Source organism: Episyrphus balteatus, chromosome 2, assembly GCF_945859705.1.
Source record: "Episyrphus balteatus chromosome 2, idEpiBalt1.1, whole genome shotgun sequence".
In the NCBI taxonomy this organism is placed as follows: Eukaryota; Metazoa; Arthropoda; class Insecta; order Diptera; family Syrphidae; genus Episyrphus; species Episyrphus balteatus.
Genome location: NC_079135.1, coordinates 95,298,543 through 95,315,552, shown reverse-complemented (window position 1 = coordinate 95,315,552; position 17,010 = coordinate 95,298,543). Strand labels below are relative to the sequence as shown.

At 30.4% G+C, this 17,010-nt stretch overlaps 1 protein-coding gene across 1 annotated transcript in view; it reads left to right on the top strand.

The window, feature by feature from the left end:
- The first annotated feature begins 575 nt into the window (after window positions 1–575).
- The window catches only part of LOC129908991 (beta-1,4-mannosyltransferase egh), a 54,247-nt gene continuing 37,812 nt past the window's right edge, over window positions 576–17,010 (top strand). Inside the window, exon 1 of the mRNA XM_055985867.1 lies at window positions 576–1,276. The gene's annotated coding sequence lies outside the window, so the exon portion shown is untranslated. The remainder of the gene's footprint in view (window positions 1,277–17,010) is intronic.

Below are 17,010 nucleotides of genomic sequence, written 5' to 3'. Positions count from 1 at the left end.
ATAAGTAGACCCGACAAACAATTTTGGTTCTATAAAGCCGACTTTGTGCGTCGGTAGGGAGAAAAATAAGAGATACAACATGGATTGGATAATAAGTGAACATGAGTGAAAAAGAGATGAATATACAAATCTGTATCCATGACCTGACCATATTGATCCAAATCATTCACACAGTCCAAAAATGAGATAATTTCGCAAATTATTTCATTTCGAATTTCAAATCGGATAAAAAAAAAATGTATTTAATTTGAAATTACCTAATTTGCGAAATTATCTCATTTGGGGTTTAGTGAAAACAGACTATAAAACAAAAAACGCGGCTTTTAAGATCAAAAATATGATTTTATTTATAACTTCAGTCCAAAAATGTTCACCTAAGGAATATTAATCGAATACAAAACGATTCGCTTTAATTTCTATACTTGGCCATCTATGTGTCAATCATAAAACCTCATATCAGCACAACAGCCATCCCTGTATTCAGCAAAATGTATATATATTCACCACAAAAAAGTCATCGAAATTTCACCAAAAAAAAATTCTCTCCTTCGTTGTTTTCCAAATGTCATATATTTTTTTTTTTGCCTGACAGAGTGACAGAGCGCCGCATCGGGTGAACCTCTCACGAACGAAATTCTTGTTTTAATCTTTTAATTTCGCGTCCTCCGAACGAAAATTGAAAACAAAAAAAAATATAAATCATCCAATTAAAATAAAGAAGTTTCATCAATTTTTAACATAAATCCACTCCATAATTTTGTGTGTTTGATAAAAAAGAGAAAAAAAGGGAAAATCTTATGTATGCATGTTTTTATGAGAAAGAAAAAATCCAACAAAAAAAAAAGTGCATAATTTACACGGAGTGCAAAAAATCGATTTCGTTCGTATAGTTCATGTTGAATAGAGTTGTTGTTCACCCGGGTTGTGGTGGTGAAAGGTGAAAAGAAGAAAAAGATAATCTACACAAGAAAAAGAAGAGAAGAAAAAAAACGCGCGCGTCTCTCCTGGCAACAGGAATTTGTTGTTAAATTTTATTGTTTCTTATCACGAAAAATTTGTTTAAATTTTAAAGAAAAATTCTTTAAATAATTTTTGTAACAAATTTTCCTATTGAAAGTGAAAGAGAGCAAATTATTTGAAACAAAATAGTTTTTTGGCCGCATCCAACAACAACAATTCACCATTAGAGGTGAAAATTGAAAAAAAAAAAATTTGCACGGCACATTAAAAAAAGAGGAGAAAAAAAAACATCACGAGAGCGTCTCTGTCAAAAAAGGTTTGTAAAAAAAAAACTTGTTCGATGACTTTTTTTTTGCTTTGTGTGTTTTTATTTTTCTTGTTTTTTTTTTCTCCGAAATTGGGATTCCAAAGAATCCCAATTGGAGAATATATTCTTTATTTTCTGCCTGCGGTTTTGTATTTTTTTTTTTACAAAATGTTTTGCTAATCTTGGGTGTGACTGGAGATGGGGATTTTTGCGGGTTTTTTTTATTCTAATTACTCTTCCTCTCTCTCTCTCCGAATTTGGAGTTGCTTGTTTGCTAATTTATGTTGGCCATATTGGGTGGCTCAGAGTGGGTGGGTGTTTTATGGTGGTTAACGGTTAATTGTCTAAGTAACCATTTACATTTGAAAAAGAAGCCACACAATAGGTAGAATGAATGCATTTACAATTTGAATGGATTTATGCGTGTCAACTTTTCCTTTAGGCGGTGGCTATGAATGAATCAATAAACAATCAAGTAACTGCCAAAAAGGGGTATTCTCCTGCTGCCATTCATTTTTTTTTTCTATTTTGTTGAAAAAAGGAAATGAAATCCTGGTGGCGTGGTTTGACCCAATTTAAATGCGCAAAGTGTGTCTACACCTAAAGACCGGGAAAATGTATTCAAGGAAAGGGGGCGGATTTAAAGGTTTGGTGGCACCAGAGCAACAAAAAAGTAGGGGCCCTCCACTTATTATTTACAAAACAATACACAGTGATCCTGATCAAGTTAAAGGTTAATCTAAAATGACAACAAAAACTAAGGGGCGACTTTCCATTAAGGGCGCACGCCTAGAGTTGTGATTTTATTTTTTACAGTGAGCTTAGGGTCTCAATAGGGGGGTTCACATTGACCAACTTACCGGACAGACCAGCCGCCATTTGGTCTGATCTGATGCTGTTTTGATAATGTGAACACCCATCCGACGGCCTGTCCGGTTTGCCGGATGGTTTTCAAAAAATTTTTATTTTTTGGTGGTCGGACGGACATGTTATTCAATTAAACGACATGTCTGTCCGGCAGACAGTGATAACACTGGTTAACAAAATTAAACTTTTTTTTTGTTGCCGAAACAAAAATATACTTTTCTGAAGGTTTTTGGTGTGCTGAACTCGAATCTGAAGTCAAAAAAAATTAATCAGCTCCCGTTTTTGAAATATTACCGTTAGAGTATGCAGAACTTCGGACCTTATTCTTTTATATAAGGAAAATTGTTTGAGCATATTCAGTAATGGTTTTTATAAGAACTATTTATCATATATCCGAGATATCCTCAGTTTTTTGGTATTTTTATAAATTTTATAACGTTATTATCTCCTTTATGATATATGAAGAAAAACCCACTTACTTAATTTTAAGATATCTCGGGCAACACAAAAGATATTGAAAAGATTTAAACAGGTATCGAAAGATAGAAAACAGTTCTTATAGAAACCGTTACTAAATATTCTCAAACAATTTTCCTTATATAAAAGAATAAGGTCCGAAGAAATAAAAAAAAACGTTTTTTTTGCATTTTCTAACGGTAATATCTCAAAAACGGGAGCTGATTAGTTGTTTCTGACTTCATATTCGAGTTCAACACACTGAAAACCTTCAGAAAAGTATATTTTTGTTTTGGGCAACAAAACCCTTGTAAACCAGTGTAATCCATTCTCTCTAATTTGAGAGCAGAATAGGGTAAAGATATATTAAAAATAAGCTGAAAAATGGGTTTTGATGAAAATTGTCTGATGAGTGTGAACGAAAATATAATTCGGCCATCAGGCAAAATGACAACCGGTCTGTCTGGTAAGTTGGTCATTGTGAACCCCCCTAATAGTATACCTTTAAAATATTAAGGTTAGGAAACATAAAATAAATATTTAAATTTTTCATACAAAATGTATGCAAAAGACGACCACGAAGAATTTGAAGTTTGAGGCGTATAAAATAAGATGCGTATGGGGGGCATGCTGCCCCCCTGCAACCCCCCTGCAGGATTTGAGGTGGGGACAAGTTTGGGTATGTAAAAAGAATTTCAAACAAAATTTTTTTTTCTTCGTGGTCGTCATTTGCATGCATTTTGTATGAAAAAATTAACTTTAAAAAATTAATTAAAAATATAAATACACGTTTCCTAACTTTAAAATTGTTATTTTTATTACTTTTAGTCATTAATCTTTCAAATAAAATTATTCGCGTATTAAAATTCGTGCGCCCCTAAAGGAAAGTTGAGCCAAAACTAATGTCGAATTCCTTTCAAAAAAAAAAAAAAAAAATCGAATTAAAATCGATCTCAATGCGTTTTACGTGTCGTAAACAATGTTTCAAGCATGTTTGACAGAACGAAAAATCGATTTTAATCCGATTTTTTCAAAGGAATTCAACATAAAAATGAGGCTTTGTTCCTGAAGGCATCAGCAATAATAATCTGTTTTTACCAATATCCGATTAGCTTCTTTTTTCGAGATATCCGAGATAAACGTGTTTTTTTACTTGCGATTAGGTACTATTCACTGCCGGTCACTTGAATACGTCCACATTTTAGTTCATCTGATTTTTAGCCTGTCTTGGTATTTATTGCAATGGTACATCTTTATGAGCTTAGTTTAGGAGAACAAAATTGTCTTGGGACCTACCGTTCTTCTCATATTTTTTGGCTCATCTGAATACGTTCATAAGCAAAAATGTTAATAAATGATGAGTTGCGTGGGTCTGTTGGTCTCAAAATTGTGTCTGGCAATTAATCTGATTGTGTATAACCTGTAAGGATGAAAACGGGCCGGGAAAAATCTTTAGGCGCGGAAAAAATGGGAAAATAAAAGAAGTCTTTGAATTAGGCCGAAACCAACGATGCATTGGGACAAAAACAAACACAAGTTTAAATTTAGTATACAGTTATTCGCGCAATATCAAAGGGTATAGAAACAACATTTAAAGTCGAAGTTACTCAGCCACAACATGGGCCGATAGATGTGGAATGATCAGAACAGCATGACTTCGCGCTGAAAATTAAGCTGAAAACCGGTATAAAATGCAGTTTAACAATGGCAAAACGGGTTGTCAGTTTAAAACGGTTACCAATTTAAAAACCACGAAAAGAAACTCGCCTCCAATAAAAAAAAAAAAACATGTCGTAAAAGTCGAATTTGCAACCGGTGATTTTTCAAAGGAAAAAATGAATTAAGTTGACCCTGAGGGCTACATTCCTATTTTTATGACCTTCGCAGAGAGAAGGATTATTTTAAGTTGTCTGCATAAGGGTCAAAATCTTGGAGGTGGGAAATTTCGATGACCGAATTTTTAAAAAATCAACTTTGTTTTATGATAAAAATTTCATGCTCAAATGTTCGCTTTAGCCATAATTTGTCGGTTCATGAACGGGCAGAGCACAAAAATGTATATTTTTCACTTTACCGCAAAACCCCAAAAATTAGTACTAGAAAAACGTTCCTCGAAATGGTGGTAATCTCTTCAAAACGACTTTAGGGGTCTAGAAATAGTATCAATGTGAATGATACACTATTATATTAAGGAAGTAGGTCCTAAATTAATTAAATATAACTTTATTTCTTAAGACAGAGACCGATTTCTACAAAAAAAATGCTTTTATGCACCTCCGAAACACTTAGGCCATAAGTAATTTTTTCTTTTGTTTTCTTGTAACTTTTTTGATAAAAGTGTATATTACAGCCATACTTAGATAGATTGCTGAGTAAAAATACCCAAAAAGTGCAAAATTATGAGTGTTAGACAGCATTATTTATTCAGATTCTCAGAGCGTTCCCGGAAATGACGTTTTGACCTTAATTTATTTTTATTTTTTATGTCACAAAGTTAAACGAAATATTTTTGAGATTATATTGCAGTGGCCTCGATTTTTGATCATAATATCACCAACAAATTAAATCTAACTATACCCCAAAACAAGCGTTCCCGGTTATGTACACTACTTAAAAATGAAACTAAAACTAGCTTCTTACATACATTTTATATATTTATCCATAAAAATAAGCGTGGAATGATAAATCTATATAAAATCAAATTTAAAAACTGCTTGCAGCACAATTTGTACGTTAAATGATTAAAATATTGATACATTAAGAAATGTTGGTTTTATGCGTCATTTTTCTTGGGACAACTTTTATTAATGTATAAAGAATAACAAAACTTAATTTTTTTGTAAGAGATGTACCAATTTATAAAAAGTATTGTGTATATGTAGTATTTAGAAAAGAAATACTTAAAAATAATTGACTTTAATGTGTTATTAAGTCATTTGAATATCAGTTTTTGAGTTATGGACATGTCCGGGAACGCTGTTTTTAGGTATATAAGATGCAATAAAAAAGAAATTTAAACTTTTCTAACCGAAACAAATATATTCGTAGATGCGTGCCTACTATTTTAATTGGTAAATGAGAAAAAAACTTTAAATAAATGTTATTTTGATTTAAAAAAATGCCTAGACATCAAATTTTCCACCTCCATGATTTTGACCCATAACTGTGAAGGCAGTTATAAAGTGCAAAGCTATTTGCTTCTACAAAATTTTCGATCTGCAATCTGTATGACGAAAATGATGCAGTTTCTTTGGTTTATATTTATTTTTTTGTGCTGTGTTTATTTGTTGGAATATGATTTTTGTTTGCCATTGTGAAGGCCCTTTTTTGTGGAGGACCAGGGCTGTAGCCCCGGCTGCGCTCCAATAAATTCGGCCCTGTCAAGGAGTAGAAGGGAATGTTGTGGCTATGCGCCGTTCCGTGTCAAGTCGAACACAATGACTAATGAAATATTATATTTCCATGTTTTCCTCTATCCTGTCCATGTTCATGCCACCAACCGATGACCAAAGAACAACATCGACGACGACGAGTCGGTAGAACCTTTTTATTTATTATTTGATTAACTAAAGGAAATGAAAGTAGCTTGGTATTATTTAGTTTTTTGAAGTACAATTACATTTTGTAGGTTCGAGGTTCATGGGTCAATAAAGTTTTTGGGCTCATTGTTATAACCTCCATTCCTCAAATATATTTCTATGAGTAGGCATAGTTAGTTGGTTGGTATGTTTTTAGTAGGTCAATCCAAGGACAACATTCCTGGCTTTCAGAGTTGTTTTCTTTCCTTTTTTTCTTTGTTTATGGTCAATTAATTTCGTTTTGTACTTTTTTGTTCGATTGAGTTGAATTGATTTCAATAATAGAGTCGAATTAGGAACAATTTGCTGCTTAACCGATTTTTTTGTGTTGTGTATTGAGATTGTTGAATATTTTTAAATAATTTAAACGATAAATTCTGGCTAATCGACGTTGCTGTTACGCCATTAACATTGATCAAAGGACATGGAAATTTAGTGATCAATCGTCAACCAGATTGAAAAAAAAAATGTCCTATGGAATCATTATACACTCTTGGAGGAGTCTTGATACTTTGTATATAAGTTTCATATGCCCCCCAGATAGTTTTAGGCTAGAAAACTAAGTCTTTAAGTTATTTTTAGTACATGTAAGTTTAGTTGAGTTTTTGGGTCAGGAGCAAATAGCCGACCCAAAAGCTGAAATATCAGAACTTAACGTGCTTCAATCAGATTCTTTCTATACAATCAATTAGTGATAGTGTTTCAATTGACCGTTCTCCATTGAAAACCTTCGATTTTATCGATTATACTCGATTGTATCAAACTACGTGCTGGAGCCCTTAATTTGTTTTCTAACAATAATTTGAAGTACCTTAGTTATTATCTTTTTAACTTTATTGTGTGTAAAACAACACGTCCATGTAAAAATAAGGGTTTTTTTCAACGAGTACGAGTCTTTATCAAAAAAAAAATTCAAAACTAGCTGAGTTCTAGATGTAATTTTGCAGTTTGTACATAATTTTATTATTAATATATTATTTAATTACAATCAGTAATAGTTATTTAAAATGCAAAAGTTTGATCTGATAATGGTCGAGATAGAGTATAAACTCTAAAATAAATGCATAATTAGTTGATTTTCTAAAGCTTGTTAAATTTGAATGATTCTCATTTAATAAATTAATAGAAGAGAGTTTAATTGTTTTGAACTGCTTGTCTGATGGTCAGTTATTAAACTTATCAAAGAATTGCGTATTAAAAACTGTTTATTACAAAGTTCTTTGAGGGCAAGCTTCAATTTTTATTTAAATAATGCCGGCTCCGGTGTTAATTTATGTATGAGTGCTTCTAAGCTTCATAGTGATTTTTAGGAGTTTTCTTAATTGATATAAAATTTGTTGGCACATAGTAGCACATAGCTGTAGGTCGAGGAAAAGTAAATAAAAATATAATTTAGTTAGTGCTAAAAGAAAGTGAAGTTTATGGAATAGACTAAAGCATAACCCATAAGCTTTCGTATGCTTTCTCAATATCCAGAAAGTATGCGATTGTACTTTCGCTCTCCAAGGCCAATGCAAATCATAATTTAATTCGTCGGTCGCTGGTATTTCTCTCACGGTATTATAGCAGGGTGAACTTGCATTTGTTTCCTCAAAATACTGAAAGATAACCAATGGTGATAGTTCATGGCTGCCCTTCTTTATCTCAGTAAATTGAAAGAAATATTGGGAAATGGATTTAAAATGGAAAGGGTTTAGCGTTACATTGTAAGTCGGCTATTTGGGGCATATTCATAGTCGTTTTTAGACCCCAGTTTATCTTAGATTGGAGTTTATCCAATGCAATTTGAATAGGATAAACTCCAGTCTTTCACATTCTTTTCAAAATGTGTCAACAAGTACGAGTAGGTACCTGCTAAATTTCTTAAATTTAAACACGATTTTCAAGGTTAATCCAATAAATTATATAGCTTTAAGCTATAGAAGCAAGTACGTGCAACACAGTTAATTTAATTTGAGTTGCTTTTTTTATTTACTTTAATAAGCTTCATATTTTTTATAAATCCTTAATTAAACCAAAATACTTCAGACATATGCATTTAACTTAATCGTGCATTTTGTATGTTATCATTATCATCCACAAATCCCGTCGCTGAAAAAAATGATAAGATCATATTCATTCTTTCAACCCACATTGTTTGTCATCTTCTTTAAAAAAAAATTTAATTTTAATGCGCACAAAATCAAGAGTACAATGCATTGTGTTGCTATTGTCATTGTTTGAGTCACAAAAAATTCCACTGTGCATTAACACCGCAAAAAAAGAAACAAAAAAAGATACAATTAACTCTCGGGGTTTAATTTAATTTACTTGATAAAACACATATTCATATTGTATAGTTTTTTACTTATGTACCTTTTTGATTATAGCGAGTATCTGTTTTGTTATTTGCGTTTTATTACAAACGTTTCTAGAAAGGTCAAGTTTAAATTGAATGTTATAGTTACGTATGAATTGCTTATACTTAATTAGCACCTCTTGTTATGAATCTCTCGTCATTAACACTTTAGAGTCATTTTGGACATTGATCTTGATTATTATGGAGGCATAATTGTCTTCATAATGTTAAACAAATTCCTTCAACAAAAGTCTAATAGTTCAGTTTGCAAAAAATGGAAACTATAATGGACCTTGGCGATTTGCAAATCCTTTGAATTGTCATTATTTACGTTCTGATAGTAACTTAAAATTGCGACATAGCTCGTGTCTATTGTCCATTATCTAAATAAGTGAAATCAAAGCACCTACCAGCTTTGGCATTTTACACAAAAATTTGAATCACAAATTGAAAAAAAAAAGAAGAAAAAGTCGTAAATCTTTGAATCAAGCAAAGTCTTTCTTGGGCTATTCTTTCAATCAAAAGTCTCATTTAAATTACTAATGGGTAATGGCAAATAGTCAGCATTCTACCACACATATTTATCAATCTATAAAGCTACCTATTCTATGGAAGCATATCCGAGTCGAGGATGAAGAATGATGAATAAAAGATGCTGAGTGAGTGAGTGAGTATATCGCTTTCTTCATTGAAGATTGCAATTTGATTTTGTTTTTTTGCTTTTTTTATTTACTTCTTTTGTATTAAAAAAAATAGTCATGCATGCTTTCAGTGTAATTGAACAAATTATCATAAATTAACTTGAAAGAAAAGAAGAAAAAACAAAAAAAAAAAAATTCTCTAAGAAACACCCCTAACACGACTTACAAACATAAGAAAACATGACAAACAACATCACACCAAAGCCGGCATAGTCACTATTATATTGTGCCAAATGCCAACAACCAACAACACATTGGGGCACCCACTCATTTCCCGTTTATTTTTTTTTTTTTTTTTGGTTTCATTCTTACAGAAAAAGCGCGTCAATAGTTCAGCAATATATTTTTTTTGTATCTTCTTTTATGTTTTTTCCTTTTTTTTATTTCTTATTCTTAAAGAATAGCTTGTTTCTTTAAATAGATTATGTCTCCCTGGCAGATTAACGAAGAATAAGAAAGAAACCTTGACCAAAAACGAAGGCGACAACGCAAGCATCATCATGGGCAGAAAACAAATTCAACTAAAGTTCTATGGACTTGGTATCAACTATGACCTTCCAAAACATGAAAAGAGTCAGTGTTGCCATAGAATTTTTTCTTTTCAAAAGAAGACAAAAAAAAACTTGACCTTGGATATAAAAAAAAAACAAAATTATATAAAAGGATTCTCGTTAAATAAAAAAAATGGTTTGTTAGTTACTTCTTCTTCGATTAAATGATGACGTCAATAACTCAATAGCGATGGTTAAAATAGGATATGGGTAAATGGAATGTCATGGCGCAGATATTATGAGAATTATGGGTTTTGAATTGTTACATATCTGACAGGAACTAGATTGTTATCGCTAAATTGACTTCCTTTTTTTCCTTTGCTTTGTCGTATAACCTTGAGTTACATACATTTCTACTTTTAGACTCTTTAAATCTAAAGTTGAGCTGGAAATTAATAATATTAGAAAAAGTGCCGGCAATTTCGTACTAAAAAAAAATGTGTTTGTTCTTCTAAATATTATTTCAATAGTAGTTTCCCAAGATATGCTTGTTTCCAATTTTCAAAACAATCAAAAAGGCGTTTTGAAGATAATCACATTATTCAGTTCTCCGATTCATTTTAATCCAAAGTTCGCCTGGTATTGTTTTCACATTCATCAAGTTTTGCTCAAATCGGATCATTAGTAGGTTAATTTCTTTGGATAAACAAGTGAATTGGAGATACAATATTAATTTCTGTATAAAATTGATTTCTTTTGAATAAGCAAGAAAAAACCCTTCAGATTATTTTGGAAGGATTTCAATTGTTTACCAGGGAATCTTGCCTTGGAAAAAAAAATGGTGTTTAAGTGACATTGTCTATTTAAACAAGGAAGAAAGTCATGAAAAATCATAGCTACAGTTAGAAAAAAATGTAAATTTTTTTACTTCGAGTTCGACCTAAAAATATTAAAATCTTTTTAATTTTAATTAAAGAAAAAATATTCAGTTTTGTTTAAACATTGTAATTGTTATGTTTCATGTTTTTTTAATCTGCTTTTTGTATAATTGGCAGCAATATAACGCCAAAATATTAGAAAGTTATTAGCAAAGTTGTCAAAATTAAAAAAAATGGTTTAAAAAAATGGCATGATAAAAGTTCTAAAAGTATGTTCCATTGATTATGAATTTTTTTTAACTTTGTTTTCAATTTTTATTTTTTAATGTTTTTTCATTGAATATTTCATTGAACATTTAAACTCAGGATCCAACACCTTTCAGTCAGTTAAGATTCATTTTTTACAATGATTTGCAAAAAAATCTATTTAAAGGCTTATTCTGCCCGACAATATAAATGATAATATTTCAAAATCTAGTAATACGATGTTGTCATTTTCACAGAGACTTTTGTTAAGAATGTCAAGGAATTACATATATTCTGGGAAAATTTGTTACTTTGTTGTAAAGCGAAAAAACGTAAACAATGAATATTTTTTTAATGCATTTTTATTTACAATGTATTTTTTAATGCAAAATGTAATGCTTGGATAACAATTTTTTAATAAAAAAAATTTAACCCAAGTTTTTGCTCAACGATATTGGCTAAATCTTTCTGAAGAAAAACACAAACATCATTTACTCTAACTTAAAAGAATTAAGACAAATCTTAAGTTTAAAAAAAAAAATAAATTCAATTCGACATTGTTGACTGTGTTAACACGGTCAACTATCAACTATAGGCATTTTATCCTCAAATCGGCCTCGAAAATTCTTTCATACTCGTATAAGTTTGATGTACCTAGTAAGATAAAAAAATTGATTCAACAATTGAGGCTGGTGTTTCAAGTAAATGAGTTGTCAAAAAAAAATCGAATTCATTCGATTATAAATAGAACCATTTGTTTACCAAAAAACACAAATTCAAATTTTCAGATCCCGTGATTTTTCATTTTTTATTTTTTTTTTTTTTTTTTTTTTTGTGTTATAAATTATTTTTTTTTTCTTGTATGGCATCACTATCTGACGTATTGTGATAAAAAAAATAAAAAAAGAAAAATAAACAAAGTTAATAGGCGTAACCACACAAGGGCTGGGGCTGCGGATTAATTTTGGCTGCGAAGATAATTGTAGACAGAATAGAACCCATGATCTCGCACGTTCGTTAGCAACCGTAGCAAAGATAAGGGAGTGTTAATTTTTTTCTTCTTCTTCTTCGGATAAATGGCTCTTAATCAGCATGATGTGAACATATATGGATGGCGATCAGAATTTTTGTTGGTTCAAAACCTCTACCTACATAAGATATGTATGTCGGAAAATCAATTGAGATAAAATAATCACAGATATTAGCCCTGTTTTATTGGTACTCAGTATTTTACTGAGTAAACATTTATGCTCTTAATAACAAATAAAATGCACGACTGGGGCCGCACGTACTTGCTCTTATGTTATCATACCTTTTATGTCAAAGCTTTTTTGTAAAAATATTTTGAATTGGTTATAATTTGATTTTTTAAGGAATTTCATAAGAAATGCAAAAATATGTAATTTTTTTTATAATTTCTTAAGCCATATTTCCGTTATCCGTATTTTTTGAGAAACACTAAAAACGCAATTATGTTAGATTTACGTACAACATTACGTGTGTTAAATTTAATCAAAATAGTTAGAGAAAATTCGAGAAAATTGGAATAACTCATTAACGATGCACGGGAAGAGCCGACATCGCACACTGGGGCCTACTATATTCTAGGGATGCCCATAAGTCCATTTCTTAAATTATAACTTTTACTTTTTTTTTTGTTTTATTTCATGAGTATATGTGCTTCCCTATCTATTTCTAAGCTTTATATCATGAATTAAGCACAACAGCCTAAGAAGTGAAGCATCAAAGTGCAAAGTTTGATACCATTGATTTCATCCAGTTTTAGTGGTTAATCATGGATATAATTTTTTTCTTCGTATTAAGTGAAAATAAAAATAACTAAAAATTATCAGCTATGGGCCAAGGTAAGTAGAGTTCACTGAAGTGTTTTTTAGAATTATACTTTTTAAAATATCTGAGATATTTGAGGCTAAAGTCGGAGGTCTTTTTTTGAGAAATTATCGATTTTCATGGAAATGCGCAGGAGGCTTTTACTTTTGAGTTCAGTTTTATGTTAAGAGTACCTATATGCATTATAAACAGGCAATAGTTTCAAAAGAACCTTGCGCATTTCCATGAAAATCGATAATTTCTCGAAAAAAGACCTCCGACTTTAGCCTCAAATATCTCTGATATTTTAAAAAGTATAATTCTAAAAAACACTTCAGTGAACTCTACTTACCTTGGCCCATAGCTGATAATTTTTAGTTATTTTTATTTTCACTTAATACGAAGAAAAAAATTATATCCATGATTAACCACTAAAAGTGGATGAAATCAATGGTATCAAACTTTGCACTTTGATGCTTCACTTCTTAGGCTGTTGTGCTTAATTCATGATATAAAGCTTAGAAAAAGATAGGGAAGCACATATACTCATGAAATAAAACACAAAAAAACGTAAAAGTTATAATTTAAGAAATGGACTTATGGGCATCCCTCCCATATAGTAGGCCCCAGTGTGCATCGGTGATTTAAAAAAAAAATTTAATATCATATTTTCACTATACGTATTTTTTGAGAAAAACTAAAAACGCAGTTTTGTTAGATTTACGTACAGTATTACGTGGGTCAAATTTAATCAAAATCGTTAGAGCCGTTTTCGAGAAAATTGCAATACCTCGAACATTTTGTATGGGAGGTATATGTTCTAAGCAAGATATTACAAAACAAAAAAAAACCAACCTTGGAAATTACGAAAAAATCATCTGTACCAAATTTCAAGAAAAACCGTTCACCCGTTTAGGCTGCAGCTTCATGTACACCTTTTTTTGACGACGCACAGACGCACAGATGCACAGACGCACAGACCGACGGACGTCATGACGAAAACCACTTTTTCGGACCTCTCCATCATCGTAATGTTAGTTTCAATTAAAACCTCGAATTTTTTTTTTGACACGAAACCAATACTTGCCCTATAGAGCAAGTAAAAACGATTACTTTTATTTTTTATTTTTTGTAATCTAAAGGATTGAAGGTTAAAAAATGTATAAGTTAGGAAAAAAATTTCTCTGTAAATCAACAAATACAAATTTTTTGTTTATCCTTAGCAATCATTTGTTGTTGTTTACCGTGTAAAATTTTACTGAGCTAAGTACTGAGTTACCAATGAAACACGGCTATTGAGTATTGCTATCTTCCACATACACTTGTCATACAGATAAAAATTCTTTTTATCATTCATATGTTTTTTCTTAAAGATCAAGACGAAAAGACTTTGTAATCGGAGTAAAAAAAATAGAACTAAATTGTTTCTGAAAATTTTAGGTATTCCTTTGTTTTTGTTTTTATAGTTAAAATGGTTAGAATATTTAACCAACTTCTAGTTAGGTGATTCTTATAAAACAAAAATGCAAAAAAATGACAAACTTAAAAAATGTGTACAAACAATTTTTTAATCCAAACGGGATTTCAGTTAAGTAAAATTCAATTTTTTTTTTACTTTAGAGGGATTTTGGATTTTCGGGATCTTGAGTTTTCGTTATTCCGGATTCAGATGAAGACCAATTTGGCCAATTATTGCATTAAAAAAAATTAAATTAGAAATAAAAAAATGTCTGCATTGAAAAATCAAATTGAATGCCAAATGTGTGCATTAAATAATTTTTTGCAAATGTCTTACAATTTTAACTATTTGGAATTACATAATGTTCAATCAAAAATCATATAACAAGTATCATATAAAATCATATAACTTGTTATATGATTTTTGGTTCAATGTTATATGGAGTTAAAAAGCTGGTTAAATTGTCAAAATTGTAAGAAATTTGAGGAATACTAAAAAAATTTTAATTTACGCATTTTGCAAATGTTTCTCATTTGCAATAACATTTTTGTATGCAAAATATTTTTGGTAGTCATACAATTTTTTTAAATAGAAATATTTTTTGCTTACCTACAGTAAATATTATTTTTTACTTGCGATATAGGTACTATAGGGCAAGTTTAGGATTCGTAAAAAAAATCGAACTCGAGATAACAATTTTACATGACATTACGATGATGGAGAATGCCAAAAAAGTGGGTCCGGCAATTCTGTCTGTCTGTCTGTCTGTCTGTGTGTCTGTCTCTATCTGGAGCTGCAGCCTAAACGAGTGAAGTGATTTTCTTCAAACTTGGTAGTTAGCAGTTTTTGGTGATTCCCTAGAGGGGAAATTGAAATTTTTTTTTTATGACCAAAACTAACGGTACCTGCCATATAACGGAAATAGAAAAGGTAATTTTTTTCAAAAACGGCTCTAACGATTTTGATTAAAATTTTTGTGTGTAGTACTACACATAAGGGCCAACTTTTTAAATAAAAAAAATATTTTTTGTACCGTTATTAACGGTACCTGTCATAGAACGGTTTTTTTTCATTTCTGAATATCTCGTACAAAATTAACCCGATTTAAATGAAAATTTTTATACAAAAGTGTGTAAGTAAAGATAATATTAAAATTAGAAAAAACGCATTTTTGGTTTTTTAAAAAATATTTCAAAATTTTTTTTTGAAAAATCAATTTTTTGAAAACGGATCAATGAAAAATTTTGAAATTTAGTTTTTATGTGTAAATTAATTATTTCTTCAAAATGAAAAATGTTAAAAAAATTTTATATATAAAAAATTATTTTTTTAAAAAACGGCTCCTACAATTTTCAAAATTTTTTTTCTAAAAATACCTTTTTATACGAGAAATAAAATGGCATATTTGTTTTTTTTTTTTTTAAGATATTTTAAAACGGAGTTTTATTAATTATAAAAACAGATTTAATTTTTTTATACTACTTATAGTCTATTTAATAGACCCGAGCTCCAGAGCAAAAATAGAACAAATACGTTCAAGACTTTTTATTGGCGATTATGATTCCTTGGCATACAAGAATACTCCACCCAAAAGTGCTACTAAATCCATTGGTGCATTTCTGAGAAAACGGCAACACTGGTCGGTTTTCAGTTTTTTTGATTTAACTCGAAAACCAAGCCTGACTTTGAAATGGTTCAAAGACACTTTTCATAGCAAATTAAATTTTCTGTCAAGTTAAGATGGTTAAAAAATTTTAAAAATTATTTTTGTCTAAAATTCTAACCTAAAATCAAAGAAAAAAAAGTTAAAAAATTGACAATTTTATTTTTTTTTACTAAATCAAGGGGCATTTTGTGTATGTAGCCGGGACGTCCAAACTTTGTACTAATGAAATAAAGTAGAGGTAAAATCCTTTGATAATATGCAATTTTTAATTTTTTTTGTCAAGAAACAACTTAAATGTACCTATTCAAAAATTAGCACTTTTTCTAAATTTTTGACTTTTTTAGTTAAAAGCAAGTTTTTAAAACTCGATAAAATCGTATTAATTGGTAACTTTTAGACTTTTAAAGTAAACATACTTCGAGGGATTGATTTAATATAAACTAAATATGACAAACAAAAAAATTTATTTGCATCCTTATGGCCTTTTGTGCAATTTTGTGTATGTGCATTTTTATAAATTCGGGTCGAATGGATGGACGGAGAGCCATTAGCTTTGGTCTATTGCATAGAAGAACATTTAATACCAACTCTTTTACTGTTTTCAATGGCCTGAAAAACAATTCTTGTAAAATCCGCGACCAACGAAAAGTTTCTCTTGAAAAACGAAAAAAATACTCTAATGAGTTTGAAACAAAATAGCTCAGGGAAATTAGTAAATCAAATTGCACTTTTCGCGGGACAAATTTTTTTCATGGAACGTATTTAGGTGAATGTCCTTATCGTAAAAGTGAATTTTTTCGGATGATAAGATATCGGGAACAGCCGCCATCTTGGAAAAGAGGTCGGTGCCGTTTTTATTTTATAACTCCATTTTTACTCATTTAAACCAAAAATGTCCGAGGGTAGACTTATTATCAATTAAATTATCTAAAAAATGATATACAAATGAATTCCGTGAGTTAGTTAAATTCAATTTTATAGTCGGTCAAAGTCCGGGCTCTTCTCGCAAGGTTAAGACAATATGACATTTTTTCAAATATCTGAAGAACTTTTGATTTGTTTGGGATTTTCTTAAAGAATGAATTATAGCACTTTTAATTATCTATGAAATGAACCCTTTATTGTTTTTGTAACCATCACATTGTAGAGGCAACCAAACGTCGAAGTCATGATATACGATTTTTTAACTGAACATATTTGGGATTTCAATAGTTCAAATAAACAATCAAAAAT